This window comes from Chiloscyllium punctatum, chromosome 1, assembly GCF_047496795.1.
Source record: "Chiloscyllium punctatum isolate Juve2018m chromosome 1, sChiPun1.3, whole genome shotgun sequence".
Taxonomy (NCBI): domain Eukaryota; kingdom Metazoa; phylum Chordata; class Chondrichthyes; order Orectolobiformes; family Hemiscylliidae; genus Chiloscyllium; species Chiloscyllium punctatum.
In genome coordinates this window covers 2,216,999-2,223,459 of record NC_092739.1, presented here as the reverse complement: position 1 = coordinate 2,223,459, position 6,461 = coordinate 2,216,999, and the positions used below count along the sequence as shown (strand labels likewise).

General features: G+C 44.0%; 1 non-coding gene across 1 annotated transcript; it reads left to right on the top strand.

Annotated features, from left to right (window-relative positions):
- Positions 1–371: 371 nt before the first annotated feature.
- trnah-gug (transfer RNA histidin (anticodon GUG)) lies at positions 372–443 on the top strand. The gene has a single exon. It is a non-coding gene; the product is annotated as a tRNA-His (tRNA).
- Positions 444–6,461: the final 6,018 nt, after the last annotated feature.

Below are 6,461 nucleotides of genomic sequence, written 5' to 3'. Positions count from 1 at the left end.
ATTGGTGCGGGTGTCCAAGAGATGTTCCTAAAGCGCTCTGCTTAGAGGCGCCCAGTCCCCAAATGTACAGGAGACTGCACCGGGAGCAAAGGATACAATAAATGATATTGGTGGATGTGCAGGTAACAAAAGCTGCACTGTCCCCGGAGTCCTTGATGTTTTGGAGAAATCTATTTATCTCAGCACTCAACACATTAATGATGGAATCAACACAGCCACTGGGGAACCGATGTTAAACAGTCAGACCATTCTGAGTTCCCACATATCTGCTACTGTTCGCTAAGCACTGATAGTATGCATTTGGTGCTCTGCCTAACATTCCTTATAATACTGTACTTAGAGCATGCACTTACTGTGTTCGTCTGTGGGGTGCTGTGATCGTATAGTGGTTAGTACTCTGCGTTGTGGTCGCAGCAACCTCGGTTCGAATCCGAGTCACAGCAGTGGTAGTTCTGTGCGTGTGTGTGTGTGTGTGTGTGTGTGTGTGTGCGCGCGCGCCAGTCTTTTGTGAAACACAAAGCAATCAATTGTTTTAAATTCATGATTTTCTCCAAGGTGATTTTTTTCCTCCAAGTTCTGCTCGCTCACATCTCTGTGTTTCATATGTCAGAAATCAAATCCACCTGTTCTCAGAGATTTCTTCCCTCCTACGATCACTAACCGAACTTTCCATCCCATCCCCCCATTTCATTAATTTGGAGATGCTGGTGTTGGACTAAGGAGTACAAAGTTAAAAATGACCCAACACCAGCTTATGGTCTTACAGGTTTAATTGAAGCACTAGCTTTCGGAGCGCTGCTTTTTCATCATGTGTTTGTGGAGTCATTTCCCATTTCACTAAGGCATCGCAGAATCTAATACAGACTCTCCCATTGATACCGATCAGTCTGTGTGGCTGGGGTCACTGTTGCTGGGTGAACGTGCCCCAACCCCACCATCGGGACCTGCGGACCATTTGATCCATTTGGTTACCACTGTTGTGAGATCAATACTCATGTAGTAGCTTTTACTGATATGGACCAGATATTATTGGGGGGGGGGGTGGGGAGTGGAGGTCAATCTCAGGAAAATGGCACAGAACAGTATCGGGGAAAATCGACTTAATTGGATAAGATCAGTTTCACTGCTTTTCTGCAATGGCCGAGCGCTATTACAACTGAACACAGAACTGTTAATTCAGACACCGGGGACCTGGGTTTCACTCCGACCATGCTAGCTGGTAGAATTGGGATTCAATAAATATCTGGAATTACGAATCTAATTACTCCTATATATCCATGTTCAATTGATGAAAAAAATAACAAAACTATCTGACGTCATTTAAGGAATGAAACTGCCATTCTTACCTGCTCGGGCATCCATGTGACTCCAGACTCACTACAATATGGTTGAGGCTCAATTACCCGCTGTGCAATTTGGTATAGCAATCAATACTGCCGAGCCAGCGACGCCCTCATACTGTAACAGAATAGAAAAAAAAGTTCATTTGGCCCTAGCTAGATTACTGTGTGCAGTTCTGCAATTCAGAGTACTGCATGGATGTGATCGCACTGGGAACGTTGCAGGAGAGATTCACTGGGATATTGTCTGGGCTGAAGAGTTTCAGTTGTGAGGAGAGATTGGACAGACTGGGGTTGTTTGTCGCCGAGCAGAGGAGATTGGAGAAGACATGACTGAGATGTACTAAATACTGAGGGATATGGATAGGATAGACTGAAAGAAACGTTTCTTATTGATGGAGCGATTGAACACTGGGGCCAAGAGATTTCGGGAAAAGGCAGAAATGTTTGAGTAGATTTGCGGAAAGAGTCATAGAGGCGGATATCATTCTAACCTTAAAAAAAAATTGGGATGTTGATTTGCGATGCTAAAACATGTAAGATCATGGGCTAAACGATGGAAAACTTGATTCAGGTCGTTTAGCAGTTGTGTTTGACAAGTGCGGCCACAACAGGCTGAAGGGCCTCCTTCGACGTTGTTGTCCTCCACAGTATTGTGGTTAGTGTCCCCACCTGTCACAGGGCTCAATAATCCGCTGGGGGCATCGTAACGGTTTTGAACCTGTCGCTCTGTTCCCCAGTGAAGGTTATTCATGTCTGGCCTTCCATTCTCGATGGGACATGTCACAGCAGGGACAGTGCTGTCTGAATCAGTTGGGGAAGGACTGCAGCTCCTGGGGAGACAGAGTGTCAGTGAATGTGCAAACACGTAACTTCAGCAAACTGCACATTGTGTTTGTGTTGCAATCAAAACCATTATATAGAGTTGTTCCTGACTGATGTGTTTATTTAAAGCAGGAATCTGAGGAAGCAAACAGAATAAATCCATTCAGATCTGAGTGCAGAAACATTTCCAGCAGAACTACTGAGGTTGTATAGCGTAGAACCGCGTTTGGATGCATTGAATTCGGGTTGGTGGGCGCAGCTTGCTTTCACTAGGCGGAGTTGCCAGTGTGTAAAGCCATTACACATGACACAGATAGTGTTCAATGTGATGTTACATTTGATCAGTGGTTCGCACTGCTCTGAAGTCTGTAGGTTAGGTGGATTGGCCATGTTAAATTGTGCTCATCTGTCCAGGGAGTGAACTCAGTAAGTTAAGTGAATTAGCCAGGGGTAACGCAGTGATAAGGTCAGCAGTCACAAGTTGCCAGGTTATTATTCCACCAGGTTTATTTGAAATCACAAGCCAGAGACCTGCGGGGATAGAGACGGGAGCTCGGTCTGGTTGAGATGCTGTTCATAGTCTCCCTACAGACCCGATTGACTCAACTGTACTTTCTGCATTGTAGGGAATCTGTGATTCTATAAGAGAGGACACTGCCAGCGTTTACTGTGCTGCTAAGACATTGGAGACGATGCTGACGGCATTTAGTGGGGATGGAGTTTTATTTATTTGTGGTTTGGAAAATTTGAAACTAAACCAAGGAAAACCGAATGGAAGTTTTCCGGAGTATTTGAGGTTTGGAGAGAGTAAATATGTGGCAAATTCACTTTTTCAAGTTCATAAATTTCTGAAAGTCAAGATTTCAAAACCATCGATGAAGGACAAAGAAATAATGGGAGCAGCATTTCTGTCACTCAGACAATCCGTTTCCAAAATATTTGGAAAGGCACATTGAGAGACGCACAAGCAGTGAGTTTCAACAGGAGAGAGACAGCCTGTGGCCAGGTAAAAGTGTAAAGGAGGGTGTAGGGGGTAGAAGGTGCGAGGAAACAATATCTAATTTGGACGACTTCAGATGCAAAGAAATATCGAAAACGTCTGCAGCTGAGTAAGATTCAGCAAACAACTCAGTGGTTTTTTTTAAAGATTTCTATTAATATTCCACATGAAGCATAATAAATGGAACTGAGCAGATTTGGTATATTGTCAAGGAAAGCTATTCCATAATGAATAGGAAGTGACCCGTCTCTTAGAGATCGATTTCCTGCTTTAATCCCATGCCTTAAAGATGAGAGGACGATCGTCATGATTTTGGGTTCATTTGATACCCATTGAAATCTGCCAAAGTAACTGAGCATCAAAACTGCCATCTTGTTTTGTAGTTCAACCTTCTGTTTTTCTCATCAGTATTTTCTTTCAGCTGAAATAAATTCGGAGCAAAATTGAATGCAACATTTAACGTGGACGATCTTGCTCTTGCCCTTCATTGCACCGGAGATTTGTGAGAAATCGGTACCTCATCAAATCGAAGTAAAGCAATTTGATTCTGTTGTAAGTTACATTGGGATAACGAAATGGAGTGTAAACGTTTCTTTTCTTCTTTCATTCCATCTTGACATTCTATGAATTTACGGCGAATGAAAGGGGAACAAATAAGGAAAGATCGAGTGCAATAGTTTATCAAGTGGGATTGTGAATTTTAATGTCATACTCCACACAAAGTTCTGATCAGTATTTTAAACAGTCAATTGAATTGGAAGCGCAGAAAACTTTTCCAATGAAACGAACCTTTCATTCATTCACAACCTTTTGCTGTGTGAATCATACTGCGATCCATCATCCAGCATGATCACCAAGTTGGCAACAATATTAGATCCACCAATTTTCTTTAGCAATCACAACATCTGCACATACCCATCTGCGGTGTGCCCAGTGTCATTTGTTGTATCCAGGCCACAGCACATTTCCTGTTCATGAACTTATGAGCTTACTTCTTGATCTGTCTGATCAGATTGAGAAACCTTTTCTATCACTTCATCCCCTCCCCTCAGAATTCTAAAGGTATCAATTAAATAAGGCGTTAGACCAAATGATGTAGGATTGGAAGTCGGCCATTCAGCCGATCGATTCTGGTCCACCATTCAACGAACTCATGGCTGATCTGATAATCCTCAACTCCATTCTCCAGCATTGCCTCGACAAAGCTCTATCATCTATCTGGTTAAATATCTGTGTGGCACAGTTTGAAAATACACAACAACTCAGCCTCAACAACAATTTCGGCAAGGAGTTCCACCGATTTACTGGCCCCTGAGCAAAGAAAATGCTCCTCAGTCGTGTGCGGCCGGGTGGCAAAGTGATTAGCGCTACTACCTTACAGCTCCAGGGACCCGCGTTCAATTCCCACTTCAGGCGACTAACTGTGTGGAGTTTGCACATTCTCCCTGTGTCTGCGTGGGTTTGCTCCGGTTTCCTCCCACAGTCCACAAATGTGCGGTTTAGTTGAATTGGCCATGCTAAATTGCCTGCAGTGTGAGGTTGCGGGTTGGTGTGGACTTGTTGGGCCGACGGGCCTGTTTCCACACTCATCAAATTTCTGAACTAAGCAGGCAATATCAAATTCTGCTTTCCTCCTACCAGACGGTGATCCACGAGCCCGTAACTACCCTGTCAATGAATGTTGAACGTTTATAAATGTGATTATAGAGCTCCCCTCCGTCTTCTTTGTTTCAAGGAGAATAATCCCAGCCTAACCAATCATTCTACGAAGCTCCATTTTCTCCAATGTTGACAACATGTTCATTAATCTCTGCTGTCCCTGCAGAGTCCTTACGTATTATTACAGCAGGCGGAGACATTTATGTGAAGAAACGGTTGGAATTTCAAGCACAGACAGGAATTGGAACTTGAAATCAGACATCGACTGGAATCAGATTGGTCCACACAAGGACGAAATAGAGTAATGAATTCTCCGACAAATGAGAATCTAATCATATTTCATTGACATTCAATAACTTTACTGTAAACAAATTACCCCGTGTAATCGTCCACAGAGCTATTATTTCAGGGGAAAAAAAAACTTATAGAAACTGGCGACATAAACACTTTGACAACAACAACATGTTCTTGACACATTTTTTGATTATAAACTCAACTCATTGTTCTGTGAATCCTACATCGTTTGCAAGGCACAAATGAGACGTTAATATAACTCTATCCATTTGCCGAGATGGGTGTAACTTCAATAACACTTAAGGAACTGGACACCGTCCACCACAATGCAGTCACTTGAGTGTACCCTCTTCAACACCTGCAATATTCATTCCCTTCACCGCTAAGGCACAATTGCAGCAGAGTGCACCAACTATAAGATGCACTGGAGTAAGTCATTCAGGCATTTTTGACAACCTTCAAAGCTCAACAGCTGTACTGACTATAAGGACAAGGTTGGAAGATGCAACGAAACGCCACCATTTTCAACTTACCCTCCAAGGCCCATAGCACCCTGAGTTGGAAAGGAATCAGTGAGAAAATCATTGGTGAAACGGTCTTGATGGGCAAAGTTGCATACTTCAGCCTTCCATCTTTAATCTTCCAATTTTAAGAAAAATGTTGATTTATGCCATGACCAGACTTGTGCTCAGTCCTTTAGCTGTTCCCTAAACTGGTGGTTGCTAAAGTTCTGCTATCATCCACAGCCTGTGCTCAACAGCTCAACAATAGAAAATATCTGAAAATCCTCTCAATCAACTGACACCCGTCAAGATTAGAGTGGTGCTGGAGAAGCACAGCAGGTCCGGCAGCATCTGAGGAGGAGGAAAAATGGACAAAGGTTTCAGGCAAAGGTTTCAGGAATGAGACTGGGAGCACATGGGATGGAGAGATAAATGGGAAGGGTGTGGGGCTGGGGAGAAGGTAGCTGAGAGTGCTGTAAGTGGATGCAGGCGGGGGGTGAACATGATATGTCAGAGAAGAAGGTGGAGTGGATAGGTGGGAATGAAGATGCACAGGTGGGACAAGTCAGGCGGACGGTGTTGAGCTGGAAGGTGAGAACTGGGGTAAGGTAGGGGGAGGGGAAATGAGGCAACGGGTGAAGTCCAAATTGATGCCATGAGGTTGAAGGGTCCCGAGGCAGATGATGAGGCTTTCTTCCTCCAGGCATCGGGTTGTGAGGCAGTCGCGATACAGGAGGCCCAGGACCTGCATGTCCTCGTGAGAGTGGGAGGGGGAGTTGAAATGTTTAGCCAAGGGGCACTGGGGTTGATTCTTGCGGGTATCCTGGAGATATTCTCTGA